We start from the raw sequence: 17,269 nt of genomic DNA, 5'->3' as shown, positions 1-17,269 counted from the left end.
TATGCCAGTGTAAATAATGTAAGTCAACTACATAAAGCTCAACAGTTACAGAAGCTACTGCATATTATAGTTCTATTTTTTTTTTTGAACTGATGTTCATAAATACACCAGATCTATTTTTTGCAGGTCAGGTCTAAAGTTGGTAGGCACAGAAACCCCAATCACTACATACTTCTGTAAAAAAACTGGGAACATACTCATTAAAAATTTCATAACAACAAATGCATAAACACCATTCTCCCCCAGCACTGCACACTTGCATAATCTACAAAGTCTATATAAACTATGATTTCACATTTTATGATCTCTCAGTTGTACACTTCTGAAAAATCTCCTATCCAACATCTGAACCACTCCTTTATGCTGTCAACATCAAGATTTGAGCATAAGTGATCTATGGTGGGGACAGGGTTCTTAAACACTCAGTATCTTAAGCAGGTGGGAAAAGATTCTAGAAACAAGATACCACTGGTTATAGGAAAACTCTATTGTTTAAAATGAAAAGGAGATGCTATTTTAAAACCAAAATAATAGATAAAATGTCAGTAAAGATGCTATGATTTTTAAATGAGTCTCCCCCAAGCCCAAACTTTTTCATAACATCTCTATGAACCCAAAACCTACATGAATGTAATTCAGTACAAGCACATCAGGGTTACACTCTCAATGCAGTCAGTACACACAAAATCTAACAACCACAGTAAGACCACGTGAATAAACAAGGTTATCAGTCAATGCCATGATAAATCAAGGTGCAGCAGACCATCTTTCACAAATCAATGCTTGCACATTAGAGTATCTCCTCTATTCAGTGCACACACACCAGCATCAGTCTCCTGATTCATCATGCACACACAACTGCCAACAAAACATGTACCACTTGCAGTTCCTAAAACAATAAGCCTCAGGCCATGCTCTGGAAAAAAATGCTCATCCTTCATAGAGTACCCTCACTCAAGGCACACACCATCCTTCTCTCCACCTCAACACTTTTCCTTGGATCCCTTCGCCAACCAGATTCAAAACCTCAGCACTATCAAAAAACGTGCACCTATCCATGACTGAACAGATCTTGTCAACTCTGGCACTCTCCTTCACTGAGACTCCCTCTTTTTCACAAGCCTATATTTAAACCCTCTTCTGGAAACCCCCCCACCCATGCATCTGCCCAAAGCGTGTCTTTGCCTAGGAAAGCTTTGCTCCAAGTTCTCTCTTAGTATATAAGGTGTCACAGGACAACTTCTTGTTTTTGAAGATAGAGACGAACTCGGCTATGCCTCTGATACCTGCAGCTATCATAGTTACGCTTAACCATCTCATTCTTGCAAGGCAGGTACAAAGATATTCACAGCTTCCTGAGCTGCACACAGGAGAGCTCCATACAAACAGAACCATGCATACTGCACAATTCACCCAAGGAGCCTCAAGGCGAGATGCCTTATGGAGTGACTAAAGAAACGAGAAAACATTGCCCGTAGCCCTGGACATTTATTCTGCCCTAAGGCTGTTACCCCCCCACATACCCCATGACAACACCAGACCCAGCAGCAGGGAAAAGGAAAGGCATGTGCTTAACTGCTCCCACTCCCATCCCTGCCACGCACAGAGGGGCCGCGAGTGTACAGCTCGCAGGTGAGGGGCTGCGGGGAGGAGGTGGCACCTGACCTCTCCCGCTGCCCCACACTTAAGCTACCGCTCCAGGGAAGGCGAGAGGCCCGGGCACCTCGAGCGGGAGGGTTTGTGGAAATGCAGCCGCCCAGCCCAGGGGAAGATGCAGCAAGCGAAGATTTACCTGCGTCGTGCAGCCCAGCCCCCACGTGCCTGGGCTGCACGCGAGTGGTGCGAGCCCGCCCCCCCCCGCGGGGCAGCCGCTGGGGCGCCCCCCGCGCAGCCCCCCCCCCGGGAGAAGCTGGCGCCCCTGGGGGTGTCCCAGCCCCTGCGGTCTCCCCAGCCCCAGGCGGCGCACCCACTCCCCGCGAGCCGGGAAAGGCGGGGCCTCGCGCTCCCAACCGGCTGCCCCCAGGCCGCCGGGGTCCCCTGCCAGGCTGGCGGGCGGCCCACACTCACCCAGGCCGAGCCACCGCCGCCGCCGTCCATGCCGGGCGGAGCGGGGGGGGGAGAGGGAGGGAGGGAGGGGGCGGGCGCCGGGGCCCTCCCTCCCGCTCGGCCCCCTCAGCCGCCGCCGCCGCCGCGGCGCTCGCGTAGCTGCCGCCTCAGGCCCAGGCCCCGCCGCCGCCGGACGCGGCTCCCGCTCCCCTCAGCTGCCGCCGCCGCAGCGCTACGTGGCCGCCGCAGCCAGTCTCGCGACGCGGGCGCGAGCGAGGGGGGAGGGGGGAGAAAAGGAGCGCGCGCGCGCCCCCTCCCCCCACAGGCTCCGGGGAAACGAGGGCGCGGAGGGAGTCGGCGCATGCGTCGTAGCGCCGCTCACCGCCGCCCGCAGGCGGAGTCCGGCTGGAGGGGGCGGGAGTCGGGCTCACAGGGCCGGAGCGGCGCGGGGCTGGCGGGGGCCTGGACGTGAACGAACATGTGGGGTTAGCCGGGACGGGGGAATCAGGAGGATTGACCGGCCGGGCTCGGAAGGGGGATGGGTGTGGGGCTGAGGGGAGGTCGGAGTGGGGACGGGGCTCGGAAGGGGGATGGGTGTGGGGCTGAGGGGAGGTCGGAGTGGGGACCGGGCTCGGAAGGGGGGTGGGTGTGGGGCTGAGGGGAGGTCGGAGTGGGGACGGGGCTCGGAAGGGGGATGGGTGTGGGGCTGAGGGGAGGTCGGAGTGGGGACCGGGCTCGGAAGGGGGATGGGTGTGGGGCTGAGGGGAGGTCGGAGTGGGGACCGGGCTCGGAAGGGGGATGGGTGTGGGGCTGAGGGGAGGTCGGAGTGGGGACCGGGCTCGGAAGGGGGATGGGTGTGGGGCTGAGGGGAGGTCGGAGTGGGGACGGGGCTCGGAAGGGGGATGGGTGTGGGGCTGAGGGGAGGTCGGAGTGGGGACCGGGCTCGGAAGGGGGATAGGTGTGGGGCTGAGGGGAGGTCGGAGTGGGGACCGGGCTCGGAAGGGGGGTGGGTGTGGGGCTGAGGGGAGGTCGGAGTGGGGACCGGGCTCGGAAGGGGGATGGGTGTGGGGCTGAGGGGAGGTCGGAGTGGGGACGGGGCTCGGAAGGGGGGTGGGTGTGGGGCTGAGGGGAGGTCGGAGTGGGGACGGGGCTCGGAAGGGGGATGGGTGTGGGGCTGAGGGGAGGTCGGAGTGGGGACGGGGCTCGGAAGGGGGGTGGGTGTGGGGCTGAGGGGAGGTCGGAGTGGGGACGGGGCTCGGAAGGAGGATGGGTGTGGGGCTGAGGGGAGGTCGGAGTGGGGACCGGGCTCGGAAGGGGGATGGGTGTGGGGCTGAGGGGAGGTCGGAGTGGGGACCGGGCTCGGAAGGGGGATGGGTGTGGGGCTGAGGGGAGGTCGGAGTGGGGACCGGGCTCGGAAGGGGGGTGGGTGTGGGGCTGAGGGGAGGTCGGAGTGGGGACGGGGCTCGGAAGGGGGGTGGGTGTGGGGCTGAGGGGAGGTCGGAGTGGGGACGGGGCTCGGAAGGAGGATGGGTGTGGGGCTGAGCGGAGGTCGGAGTGGGTACCGGGCTCGGAAGGGGGGTGGGTGTGGGGCTGAGGGGAGGTCGGAGTGGGGACGGGGCTCGGAAGGGGGTGGGTGTGGGGCTGAGGGGAGGTCGGAGTGGGGACCGGGCTCGGAAGGAGGATGGGTGTGGGGCTGAGGGGAGGTCGGAGTGGGGACGGGGCTCGGAAGGAGGATGGGTGTGGGGCTGAGGGGAGGTCGGAGTGGGGACGGGGCTCGGAAGGGGGATGGGTGTGGGGCTGAGGGGAGGTCGGTGTGGGTGCCGGGCTCGGAAGGGGTTGGGTGTGAGGCTGAGGGGAGTTGGAGTCGGGGCCAGGCTTGTAAGAGGGTGCTAGTGGGTCTGAGGGGAGGTTGGTGTGGGGCTGTGGGGAGATTGAAATGAGTGTGAGCATGGGAAGGGAGGTGTATGTAGGGCTCAGGGGGTTGGAGTATGTGCCAGGCTTGGGAGGAGGATTAGTCTGATGCTCAGGGGGTTGGAGTGGAGCCTGCACTGAAAAGGGGAGGGGCCTGGGACTGTGGATTTGGGTGCTGAGCCCAGTGTGCTGGAGTGAGTGCCTGGATCTGATGAAGATTGATCATGGGGTTAATGATTACTAATGACTAAGTCTCATTGTACTTTTAAACCAAAAGCTACCATACTGTACAACTACTGCGAAAGTAAAGATGCAAAATCCTTCAACATAAAAGATCGGGGCCACTGACACCACAGAATCCCATGTTACGGGTAGGCACTAAAAAGTGAAACCATTAAAGTGAAAAGTGTTGCTTGCTGTTGTTTTAAATGCAGTGCTGTTTGTAGGTATATGTTATTTCATTTTTCTGGGATCCTTCTGTTGCTGCCCCTAATCTTGCAAGTGGTGGGGCTATGGCAAAACTCCACTAAGAACAGGATCAGAAACATTATTGGCACTTGTGTGAGCAGTCCTTCTGAACAGCAAGATTAAAAAAATAGATTTGATTGCTTTCTCACTCTGTGTGTATTTCTGTGCCTTGTCTTCCAATTACATCTTAGTACACATCCTGCAACCTCTTATTCTAGAGAAGAAGGTTAACGCTGACTGACTGCAGCACAGGTCAACCAGTAGTGTAACTGATCCCAGGATGCCTAAACCAACCGTTATTCCATTGTCCTCATCTAGGTAATTACAGTGAGATTTTACTTAATTAAAGTTATCTGAGCTGGGTGAGCTGCGGTAATGCACTGAGAGCTTTGAGGCGCTGTGGCTAACACCAACCCACGCATGGATTTTCTTCTAGCTCTGAGTAAAAATGACTGGGCCGTGGTCTGAGATGCTTTTCAGCAGCATGTGGGTTTATATTATAAACAGCAGTGAAACTCTAGGCTGTCACCATCACTGAAGGGTGTATGGAAGCCTGAATCCATAGCATAATGTAAATGCTGCCCTATTTTCTTTTAATCAAGTGCTTGTTCCACTTAAATGTCCCAAAGTTCATATGGAATATAAGGAGCACAAAGGCCATGTCGAAAGAGGGATGGTCTGGTCAAAGGATCGGAAACCAGAAGCTCTCCTGGGTTTTCTCCTAGCTCTGCTTGCTGTATGGCAATGGCCAAGTCACTTGATCTTTTTGTATCTGTTTTCCCATCTGTATAGTGGAGACAGTACGTATGTTACCTATGTTCTAGTGAGCTCATGAACAAGAAGGCTTTTCATGTGCTTTGAAGGCAAGTGCCAAGTATTAGTAAGTGTTCTTATTGTTTCCAGTGTTGTAACTCTGTTGGTCACAGGATATTAGAGGGATGAGGTGAATGAGGTAATATCTGTTATTGAACCAACTTTTGTTGGTGAGAGAGAGGAACTTACCGGCGTACACAGAACTGTTCTTCTGGTCCTGAAAGAAATCTTTTCTATTTCATCAACAGAAGTTGGTCCATAAGAGGTATAGTTTCACCCATCTTGTCCCTCTTCATGTTTGTGTAGCACTCAGCCATTGCAGCCTGTGTAGCTGGAAAATGGCTTAGTCATTAGAACAACAGATTGGAAGTCAGGACTCTGTGTTCTGATCACACCTCTGCCACCAGTTTGCCATGTAACCTGGGCCAAGTTACTTACCCTCGATTTGCCTCAGTTTCACTGTTGGCTAAAATGGTAGTAACATTTATCTTACTGGGATGTTATTGCAAAGCTCAGTTTTTATTGTAAAGTGCATTGACATTCCTAGAATAGCTTTAAAAGGGCAGTGTATTATTGTATTATGAAGGTCACTATGAAAGTACAAGTATTTTTCTCTTTCAAAGGGAAATTGTAAACTTCCTAAGTTTGTACTTGAGACAGAAAGGGATTCTATGATTTACCCAAGTCATTTACAGTCATCAAGAAAAAACAGTAGTCTTGATTTGTAATCTGCTGCTCTGAAGCGTAGGTCCACGTTTCTCAGTCTTTTTCTACTTAACCCTTCCCCCAGAATTCTGCCTCTAGTGGATAGCAGACTGGACTGTAATCTAGTGGGCCTAGGGGCTATTCCTGCGCTGCACTGGTCTTGGTGACCTTGGACAAATCACTTGACCTTTCTATATGTTAGTTGCTTCAGTTAAATGAAGATAACGATGCTGACCTTTGTGAAGTGGTTTGAGATCTACTGGTGAGCAGCGTTACATAAGAGGTTAGTTTCTGTATAACACTCTTGCGTTTTCTTGTTCTGACCTAATTTCACAGTGCCTTGTGAAAACAGGTACTTGGCAACAAAATAAGGGGTAGATTCTTGGTGTTGGTAGGACTGTTATTGAGTGGGAGGATGTTGGCTACTGGTGGTTGATGGGAGAGATAGGGATGGAAGAGGTTTCTGGATTGCTGTGGAGCTATTTTCTCCCCATTTCTGCATGATGCTCTGTTCAGGGGAGGCCCTACTTTAAGAGGGAAGCCTGCCCCATGACCTTTAGGCATACTACTTCCCTTTCCCCAGAACTTAATGTGCATAGGTGGGACAGGAATTCCACTGTGACCAGTTTGGGGGCAAAAAGGGTACGGCAACCACAGGAAAGAGAAGGGAGCAAAATGATTAACTGTTTCCTAGTGACTTGAATTTTTTCTGTACCTCACCAGTTGGGCTATGACCCAATGAATTTCTCCTCTCATCTCAGAGTGAGCAGTACTGGCCCTTGACCACATTTCCTCTGGTGCTTAGGGTTGTTTCTTGTATTGCCTTGTTTGTGAGGCTTGGCAGGTGAAACCTGGTAAAATTCGGTGGGACAGTCTCTAAGCAATTCTTTTTTTGTCTAAATTACCTGCAGACAGATTTGACGTGGTCGCAATTTGTACAATATGAAAGTGACTCAGGTCCTTAATACAGTGTTACAACAGGGATTTCCTGAAATCTTTTATTTAACACAGTAATAATCAGGAGCCAAATTAGCAATCAGATTATTATTATGGTATAGTCCTAGTAAAACAGTGTTACAGGGGAAATAGTTTATATTTCTCAACAAAGTGACTGACCAAGTATTATTTGTATTGACTACAATTGGATAAAAGCATCCTGATTAGTTAATAATTAAATCACACAGTATTTTAGGTGGAGGCACAAGAGATGCAGTAAAAAGCCACTTGTGGCTACGGAGCCTCTGTTCGAGTATCACTGATTTAAAATCTCAACTAAAAGAGGCAATATGGGTTGGGAAGCATGTGGCCAGCATAGCTGATGTCTGTGGCTCACTCCCTACTGCTCTTACTACAGGGGCATGGGAAAGGGGTGTGGCTGCAATGCCTTTGAGAGTCAGGGAGCCCTCCCTGTGGGCTGGTAAGAATCTAGGCCCAACAGAAACCAGGCTTTTGACTGCAGAGAGTGAAGGCAGGTGACGTGGGGGTGGGGGATGTCTGTCTGTGCAAGAGCAGTACCTGCTGCCTCTCCAAATAAGCTTCTTGCAACTGAATTCCATGTATGGTCTGAAATTACAACTTAAATGGAAAATGATAGGCACCTCTATCTTAGGGAGCAGGATGATTGAGAGGTCTGTGAGCCTTGAGATCTGCCCCCTGGATTTGGAATCTTGTGGGAGGAAGGGTTTCTAATCAGGTCTTGCAGTTCAAACCTGTTTCTTGAGAGAATTAAATAATTGTTCCAAATATCTTCTCTATAACACAAAGGCCAAATGGTTCCCTATAGGACAGTGGTTCCCAAGCTTTTGGCATCATGCCCATTTTTGAGAAACCCTCATGCCCCCTCACCTCTTCTTTACCATTATCCAACCTCCGCTTTTAACAAAACATTCAATTCGTAATTTTAAATAAACACAAAAACTTGATATAAAAATGTTATTTAAAATTAAAAATAATTACAAATAGTTTCTTGGCCCTTTGCAGGTGCCTAGTGCAGCACCAGCTGCCTGAGCCCTGTGCCAGCTGCTAGAGCTGCCCATGCCAGCTGCCTGCCTGTGTGAGCCCTGTGCTGTAAGAGCCGCCTGTCTGAGCTGCCCGAGCCCCGCGCTGCCAGGGCCAGCCACCCACCTGCTTGCCCGCCAGCCGCCGGGGCCCTGCACTGCTGGGGCCAGCCTTCTGCCTGAGCCCCCTGCTGCTACGGCCAGCCACCTGCCTCTCAGCCCAAGCCTCCTGAGCCCCATGTTGCTGGGGCCAGGCACCCAAGCCCCATTAGGACCACAAACCAGCTGCCCAAGCCCCACAAGCCCCTGCTTCTGAGCCCCCTTCCATCCCCCAAAGCCAGGCACTACAAGCCTCCTAGTCTCACGCACTCCCAACCCGCTATCTAACCCCATCCTCCTCTCCCTTCTCTCTCCAATCCACTCACCTCCCTTTGCAGGTGGCTCCACCTGGATCTTTGCCGTCTGCCTGCTTTTTATAGCAGCTGTGCCAGGTCACCCACGTAAAATGGCAGGAGCTGAGAGCTGGAAGCAAAGGCTGTTTTTTCTTCAGGTGGGGGGAATGGCAGGGGGCTGGGTCACCTTGTGCCCCCCCTGGAATTTCTTCACACCCCCCAGTTTGGGAAACCATGCTATAGAAGATGCCATCCTATAAAGTAGGTTGACTTTTCTCCCATCTGTGATGCCCTGTACGTCTCCTGTATGTCCCTTGTGTGCCTTGCAGGACATACTTTGTTAGCGATTGACAAATGATGGTTCTCAGTTCCTGCACCCCAGCAGGAATTTGTTGACTCCATTCAGTTGCTGTTCCCACAAAGGAGTCTGTTTTCGCTGCTTACATTTTTTTCTTTGATCCACGTTTTGACATGAAAAAACATGTTAGCCAGGTAGGGAAAAAAACAAGAAATCAAAACCAACCAAACCCACACCTCTGTCTCCACATGAGCTTCTCCAACACACTGTACTGCGAGTCAGCCACAGATCCTTATCAGCCCTGTGATTTCCTCATTGGCTTTCCTCTGCCATCTCCTTTGACCTCATTGTACAACCTCTAGAAGTATGTAACCCATCTGGCAATACCCCCTCCCCTTGACCCCAAGAAAGGATATAGAACAGGTGTTCTCTGAAGATCTCATGGCATTGCTCAAGATGTCCTGTGGCAATTCCAAAGTGTGTAATTATCTTCTACGCTCTACATACAGTTTCAGGTGGATATGGCATATTTCTGCCCTAAACTGTTATGTAGGCTTCCCAAGCAGCTGCTCTATCTCACCCCAGAGGTAGCTGCATTTCATAAGTGACGTGTCTCTTGTGCATAATTTGTAGATCAGCTCATTAAATCTGCAGAACACCTTGGGATCTTGTGGGATGAAAGGTATCATAAAAATGTAAGTAATTATTAGGCTAGTTCCTTTAAGCACACCCTGTGATCTTTAGTATTATTAGAGATGAAACATTTTTTAAGTTAAAGAATCTCAAAGAGCTTTACAAACTTAAGAAATGACATGAGGTGTGGTTGGCTGTGGGGTGTAGAGCAGTGCCCAAACACCACACAGCATACTGCAGAACAGCGTGGGAAGGGACAAGCCGAGGACTGTGAACTAAGCTACTTTTGCAGGGTGTGCAATGGGATTGTAAACCTGCCTGTAGCAGGGGCAGGGTCTTGGTTTCAACTCCCAGCAAACTAAATGGTCTATATTTTATATCTACCTAGGAAGAAAGAAAAGGTTGAATTAGCTATGTTGGGCTCAGAAGTGACAGTGGTAAGGAACCCACATGGGCAAACCTGGTGCTTACACTGCTTAGCCATCCTTGCCAGCTGTCAGTTTGAAAGAGGAAGAAGCTATAGAGCAAGTATAATAATGAAAGCCCTGATTGATAAGTGCATGGTAATTCACCTGTAAATTCACTGGGGCACAGTGTGTCTTACCATATCTGTTTGTTTGCACCATGCTGGGCAAATCAGTGATGCTCAGGAAAAGGTTGGTTGTTCCTCCGTGGACCCTGTGTGGATCTTTGGTCTAATATCACTGGTTAAAAAATGGAAAGTAAGCTCCTGGATCTGGACTGGGGCAGATGGATAGCGCTGGGGATGGGAGAGCTGTGGCACAAAAGGTAATCTAGCAGAGGCTTGGAGGAACTGTAGCATACAAATTCTGTTCTGTTGACTCTTGCTTATTTGTTGGTTCTTTGTCTCTCTTGTGCTTGTACTGTAAGCACTTTGAGGCAGGGATAACTCTTCTAAAGACTTGTCTACATGGGAAAGTTTTGACCAGTTATACCACTGTAGTTAGTCTGATATACTGATTAGAAATCCATGTACGGACATATAATTTCTTTTGAGTGGCTTTTTGAAGGGAGTGGGGGTGGTTTAGAAACCCTTTCCCAAGTAATATATGCTAAACGAAAACCACACCCTCTTATACTGAATAAGTGAACACATTTGGAGGATGGAGGTAGGGTTATACTTCTGTAACCACTGTACTTTAAATTCACATCCTACCTAATACCAGTATAACTTCCCTGTGTAGACAAACCCTAATGCCCATGTGTTCCCAGGGTATTTAGGTGCCTGACTTCTGTTGATTTTAATAGGAGTTTGGCCCCGATTCTGCAAGGTATTTAGGCACCTAGAGTTTGTAAAGCACCTAACACAGTAGTTCCAATCCTGCATGGAGTTTTTGGTGCTAGAAGAATACATACAATATGTAGGTCCTTATTCTCTACCTTACAGAATTGGCACCAGGAGTTTTTCCCCTCTAAAGGACTTGTTTGAATTAATGTGTCTTTTGGACATACTCATTTTGCTTAGACTTAACCCCTGCTTCCTTCCTGTTCTTGCCTCTCTTGAACACAAAGGATATTTTTAACCTAACACTTTGGTGGCATATTGAGTGCTGGCCTGTCCAGCCTTCTCCCACCCTTCCTGTCGCTGCCACCACTTCTTGCCATCCGGGTAGCTGTAATTGAGAGGACAAATTTTGCATTTAGCCAGTGGTATGTGGACACTGAGGCTTCCACAGAACACGACTGAACTTTCACAGCTCCCTTCTGTTGCTGATGGACTTTCTCAGTTCCTGGGAGGCCATCGGGACAGAGCAGGGAGCTGAGAGTTGGCTTACATGACCATTCTAATGATGTCTTGCGATGTCACCCCGAGGCATTCCCTGTTCATCTTGCTACACCACCTTGCGTATCCTTTGAACTTCACCATCTCTGTGACTTGGAGCAAATATTTTGCAACTGCGTCAAACGGAGGATAATGAGGCTTGCTTTGTCAAATAGCTCTACATCTAGAGATGAAAAGGTGCCTCTCAAGTGGAGTTTTATTATTAATTTCCATTATCAAGCAGTGATGCTGTCTTCCAAGTTGGGGTAAAGGGTCTTTGAATTGTCCAGGGGAGCATGTCCTTCACAGCTCTGTTTTTAGTTTCATGGGATGAGTTTATTATGACATGTCAGTGGCATTTTTATTATATTCTTTATCAGGCTACTTATTCTATATCTTTGTGTTCTATACTGACACTTGTCACTGCAGTGTCTGGGCTTCTTCCACAAAAAGAAGTAATATTAGTTCAACTGTTGCCTCCGACTTGTGTCCAGGCCACATACAAAATCCCTTCACTGGAGCGTTTTCACTTAAGTTGGCTGGACTGGTGGTTGTATAAGCTAATGGCTGAGTCAGCACAACCTGTCATCTACTACCCTGACCACTCTGTGGAATGGGTGTAAGTTAGCCCGACCCAAGTGCTGCTGCTTCTTCAATGCTTCCCCACAATTCCTACAGTGTGCCCAAAAGGGACTGGCAAGTTATCCTCCAATTCACAGGAAAGAATCTGCAATAGTGCAGCTAACTTCAATACAAAGGACCATTGGATGTGCCCTCACACAATAGGCCCAACACAAGTTAGTGCAGTGTAAGTGGGGAGATAGCCGTTCAAGGCTTATCTTGCAGTGGGGCTGCCCTTGCTCAAGTTAGCTAATTCGAGAAGAGCAACCCCAGTGCAAACCTCTTCGGTCCCCTCCATGGTTAAGACAGACCCCAAATCATTAATGAAGGTTCTAATGGACTGACTCCTCTCCCTTGTGCCTGAACTCTGCCTGGTTCAAGGTGTTTTCTTTGGCTTGCATCTGGGTGGTTGTTAGGCCCAGTAGAAGCAGGCCGCAGTGCTTTGAGAGTCATTTTTGCTATGGTTGAAAGGCTTCCTTGAAGATTTTGCAATATTTTCTAACGATGGGCAGATTACTACTATTTGCTGTTTGTGTCACTGTACTGGCAAGGGGCTTCGGTTGCAGACCCATTATGCTAGGTGCTGTACAAACAACACAAAACCATCCCTGCTCCAAAGGGTTTATGGTCTGCTAGTCCATAATCTGAAGATGTGGATCTTACCCATGAAAGTTTATTACCTAATAGATAAAATTGTTAGTCTTTAATGTGCTACAGGACTGCTTGCTTTGTTTTGGGAAGATACAGACTAACACAGCTACCCCTCTGAGTCTGCTAAGATTGTGTCATCTCCTCTGCAGGTTTGATCCAGATTGCATTGACTCAGGAGGCTTTGTTCCCTCCATGAATAACATGACCACCCTACTAGACATCTCTGGAATAGTTTTCCTCCATGTTATGAATTGGGGCACTGAGGCAAAGATATGGTAAGACTAATGCTCCTGAATTTTGTTTTCCCTGTAATAAATCAAAAATAGCTGAATTTGACTTCAGTGGAGTTACATTGATATGAATTGGTTATAGGAGGAAAGTAAGAGCCTGGTGTGTAGATTTTTGTGTGGCAAGAGCCTAGTGTGGAGAACTTGCCAAACAACAGGAGGTCACATTTCTCTAGCATATTTCCAACACTTCCACTGCTTATTGGGCTTCTAGAAGACATTTAGGGGTAAATTGCAGCTAAACAAAAGCACAGAACACTGAGAGCCAGGACTGGTATCTGTAAACAAACTTTATCAGACCATGGTAAACTTGGCCACAAACATAAGTGAACAAACCAGCAGTCATGTAGCACTTTAAAGACTGACAAAATAATTTATTATATGATGAGCTTTCATGGCGCAGACCCACTTCCTCAGATCTGGAGGTAAGTGGTCATCTCACTAACTAACATCATGATGGATTATGGAGTTTGCCAGACGAGAGAGTTCTGGGTTAGTGAAGTTAAACCTGTACTAAACCAGCTGCAAAGCAATGAACCAGACCCTAAAGTCTTGCCTCCCAGACCCCAGCTCTGTGCTTTATGATACACAGTTCAGCAATTTTAGAGAGCTTTCTTACCTGGCTAGCATTTGGCTCTGCAATATCAGTGGCAGCTGTGGCAACAAACAGGAAGCATATTTTCTGTCTGATGGCTAAGATGGCAAGGTACAACCACACTGACAGTGATGTTGCTCATTGTCTTCTCTTCACAAATCAGGTGAACTGGTTGATAATTTGAAAAATGGGGGTGGGGAGGGAGAGGCAGAAAGGAAATCAGGCAGTTTCCTGTTTGTTTGTGCTGTACAAAAGCATATTTAGTTGTTTTGACTATGTGAGCCTACAAATGGAAAGTGTAGCTCACTGCTGTGCAGATTAACGCTACAGAAATTATAAAGCTGCAGGTAGAAATTTGCTCAACATCACATCATTTTGGGAGAGAAGAGATGGAGGTCCTCACCCTTGCTTGTACCCTTGGTGGTCAGCAGTGACTGAAGCTGATGACCAGCTAATTTGCCCTGGGGCAGCACCTCTGAAATGAGTGTAGCAATTCTCAGTCTAGTTTCTACTTAGAAAAGCACTAATGGGCTTGGCCCCCATTGTCTCTAGTTGGGAGTCTCCTCTGGCCGAAGGCATTCTGGCTCAGGGTTAAGAGATATTGGTGGCAAAAAGTGGGAGTTAACCATGCACTGCAGTTCCTGTTCTGTGGCTAAATAAATACAGGATCTTGGTCTTAAAGGCTGCTGGACAAGCACTGTCTAACAGCCCTAAATTCACTTAAACAAATTGTGCAGAGCAGATGAAATAAATGAGAGCAGTAGGTCCTAGTGGATCCCCCTGCCTGTGATAAGTTACAGCAACTTCAGTAGCATAAACTGTAGGCAGTAGGACTCCAGCACAACAGTATGCGTGTTAAAATGCCTCCTCTCCAGCTCGTGATTTCATCATTTCTTGTCCCTCTATGCAGCAGCTATGAAAAGATGACCCAAACTGAATTCCAAGACAGTCTACTGTGAAATGAGAGGCGATGTGCAAAGAACACATGTTTCACTGCCCCCTGTTTTTTCCTGCATGTAGACTCACCATCGGACAAAAATCTTGCACCTGGATTTGCCACAGTGCACAAGAAACTTCCTACAGCTGAGTTCATATTGGAGATAAGATGTCTGACAGCTGTTGTGAACAAATTACTGTAACTGAAGCCAGTGCTGGATTTCTCTGTGAGAAATACTGAATCTCCAGAATCAGAGGTGCAGAGGATGCTGCTATGGCAGACACAGAAGTTAGCAGGAGGAAGAAGAACTCAGAAAGGCAGTGGATGTTGATGGGCTGTTGAGGGTTCTGGGGAGCTGAGAATGTTTCTGTGCAAGCAAGACAAACCACTTCTCCCACAATACATAAACAAACCGTAGTATGGTACCAGCCAGCGAGGTGCTAAGAACCCTGCCATATGTACATCCCCAGTGAGCCCAGGTCTCAGATAGGAGCTAATATACTTCCAGAGTCAATGGAGCTGCTCGTGGAGGGATGCACATACGAGTGCAATATGCATGCTCCCTGAAGAGCTTGGCAAGCACAGGCTTCGTATGCATGTGCCTGGGCACTAATGCACTGCGCAGTGTAAATATAACCAAAGATGCAACTGTCCTAGCCACCAGAACCTTGGCAAGAGATGTGTTAAACAGGGGAAAGGGCTGCACAGCTTGAATGAAAGGCCTTAGTAGTAGTAAGTAGTAGAAGTAGACCAGTGAAATGAGCAAGGAGGCTAGTTTGGAAAAGTCATCTGTCCTAGGAAGGAGTCTGGTCTCACAGGTTGCATGAGATAACTGTGGCAAAGAAGGCATTAAAGAAGCAGCTAAGCTCCCAAAACTTTGTTTGCACATGACTGAGTGACAGATTTGACACTAGTGGTTTGCATGTTTAGTGCTGGGCCAGCACTTTCTCAGAACATTGTCTTTGCCTTTGTCATGGCCCAGGAAGAGCCATTCCAGGGTACTGTGACCTCTTTACTCACCTGCCCTGACTGCAAGGGAAACACCCTCTTTGCTTTTCTTTTTATTTCCAGGCCAAAAGTTCTGCTCAGCAGATTTATTGCTGCCATCTAGTGGGGCTACAAAGACAAGATTTGCTCCGGATTGCTTCCTCAAACCCTGTGAAAAAACGTTTTGCTCGCTTAGTAGATCTCTGCTTCCTGGCATGGCTGGAGGCTACAGCCCTCCTTTCCCACCTGGAGAAATAGCTTAGGCCCTGACAATTGGGTGGGGTATCTTCACAAATACCCATAAGCAACTGAAGAAGCCATGGACTTTGTCAGAACATGCTGCTGCTGTCAAGGTCCAGCAGTGAGATCTTGAAAACACAAGAGAAGCACTTTTTATTGTCAGTAGGGTATAATAAATCAGAAAGATGCTGGACTAGGCATTGTTTTCAGCACCTTCCTTTTTTGTTTCTCTTATATTTTAGTGATAGGGACATGTGCCCTGGAGTCCCCTCGACCATGAGGTGCATGGATGTGAGGAGGACAAATACCAGATAGAAGACAAGGAAGGGGGAGTACAGTCTCTTTTTAGTCTAGTCAATTCCCTCTTCCAAGAGGGTTGCCTGTTAGTGGTAATTATGACAGCATTTTTTGGCTGCAGACACCTTACTTGGAGATGTTTCAAATTCCTTGTAGCTATGCACCCAACCATCATCCATCTTGGGTCACCACTTACCTGCTTTAGATTCTAGCACAGTATTACCCCATTCCATGTTGCACCAATTCAGATGGTTAGCAGAGATCAGACTGCCTCCTAATCAGCATCTCTCACTGAGCGACTTCCTTTCCTATAACTTTCCAGGGATTGCATATACCTTGCTGCGGTGGTCTCTCCACTAAAACATAATACATTTCTTGGCTAGGAAAGGACTGAGACAGGTGGATTTAGTATCACAAGCCAAATTAAGCTTAGGAGGCTCACCTCAGTAGCTGGGGGTGGTGTTCTCAGAAAGGAGGGAGGAGAATAAGACAGTGTGCTTTTACCATTAGGGGATGAGTTGTAACAAAATACCTTGCAATGATGTGCACAGGATGCACTTGCCTATAACTTGTCCCCATTTTTTGACCTTCAGTGCATCTTAGTTCTTGCTGCTGGTTCACTTGTTGGTTAGTTACATCATAAATGCTGAACCAGGAGAGTGAGGAGATAACAGGATGAAGCCACCTTCCGCAGGAGATTGGGGTGCTGATTTTTAAAATAATTCTGCTGAGAGTTGCTGTCTTGGATGCTGCCTAAGGCTGAAGTCCTCTCTAAAGCCATCAGGACAAATACAGAAGGGGTCATGGTGGTGCAAGTTTCTGCCAGACTGTCCTGCCAACATCTCAACTTTGGTTATGGAAGCTCCAGCCCTTGGGAAGGGGAAGAGGAGGGGAATCAGTCTTTGGCTCCATTTTGGCTTTGAGTTCTCCACGGGGACTGTCCAGGAGGCTGCTAATTAGTGCCAGTTGTGGTGTTTTGTGGTGAAATGGACAACTGTACACAGAAAACCAAGCTGAGAGCTCCAAGCTCGGTTGGCATAGCTCACAAAATGCTGATTCATATGTTAGGGCTAAGCTCCATCAAAGCAGCTGCCATTAGTGGAGAGGTTCTGCAGCCTACCCTGATTCCTTAAACCACTCTCATTTCAAGCCTTCTGTGCTGCTGTTTTTCTCATGCTTCTGATTTAGGAATCATTGCCCACTTTGCTGGAAGACATGATGCCCCACGTTCTACCAACCTGGAAAACTACTGTAGGTCCCGACTAGCCAGGAGATTCTTATGTGTGATAGAACAAATGCAGATTTCACAAGGAACTTTGAAATTCTCAGTCTCATGGCAGCTGTGGAAACCAGAGGCAGCTGGAGTTAGAATAACAGGGCAGTTAACAGCTAAGGAACATTTGTTAAAAGAATTACATCCCAAAATGGAGGAAATAGTGAGTAATAAGGCCCAGAGGTTGTTATTTGGGCATTCAATCATCTCCTCCAGCGAGACTAACAGCAAAAGCAGCAGGAAGTGTTCCACTCTACTGAAAACATGAAACTGGAGGAAGAAGTAACACAGAACAACAGAAGCTGAGAAAGGGATTTTAGATCCACTGTTCTGAG

General features: G+C 48.5%; 1 protein-coding gene and 1 long non-coding RNA gene across 7 annotated transcripts in view; one reads left to right on the top strand and one right to left on the bottom strand.

The window, feature by feature from the left end:
* The window catches only part of ZNF652 (zinc finger protein 652), a 34,441-nt gene extending 32,053 nt beyond the window's left edge, over nucleotides 1-2,388 (bottom strand). For all 4 annotated transcript variants that reach the window (XR_012642728.1, XR_012642727.1, XR_012642729.1 and 1 more), the window contains exon 1: nucleotides 2,068-2,388. The gene's annotated coding sequence lies outside the window, so the exon portion shown is untranslated. The remainder of the gene's footprint in view (nucleotides 1-2,067) is intronic.
* A 35-nt stretch (nucleotides 2,389-2,423) lies between these two features.
* LOC142002610 (uncharacterized) lies at nucleotides 2,424-15,562 on the top strand. Of its 3 annotated transcripts, none has more exons than XR_012642694.1 (4): nucleotides 2,424-2,531; nucleotides 4,235-4,328; nucleotides 12,468-12,593; nucleotides 15,209-15,562. It is a non-coding gene; the product is annotated as an uncharacterized LOC142002610 (long non-coding RNA). The 3 variants fall into 3 exon arrangements; XR_012642693.1 differs by having other exon boundaries at nucleotides 14,111-15,562; XR_012642695.1 differs by having other exon boundaries at nucleotides 2,462-2,526; nucleotides 14,111-15,562.
* The last annotated feature ends 1,707 nt before the right edge of the window (nucleotides 15,563-17,269 follow it).

Source organism: Carettochelys insculpta, chromosome 28, assembly GCF_033958435.1.
Source record: "Carettochelys insculpta isolate YL-2023 chromosome 28, ASM3395843v1, whole genome shotgun sequence".
Lineage (NCBI taxonomy): Eukaryota > Metazoa > Chordata > Testudines > Carettochelyidae > Carettochelys > Carettochelys insculpta.
Note: the sequence above shows the minus strand (reverse complement) of the source record. Positions and strands in the feature narration are given on the sequence as shown.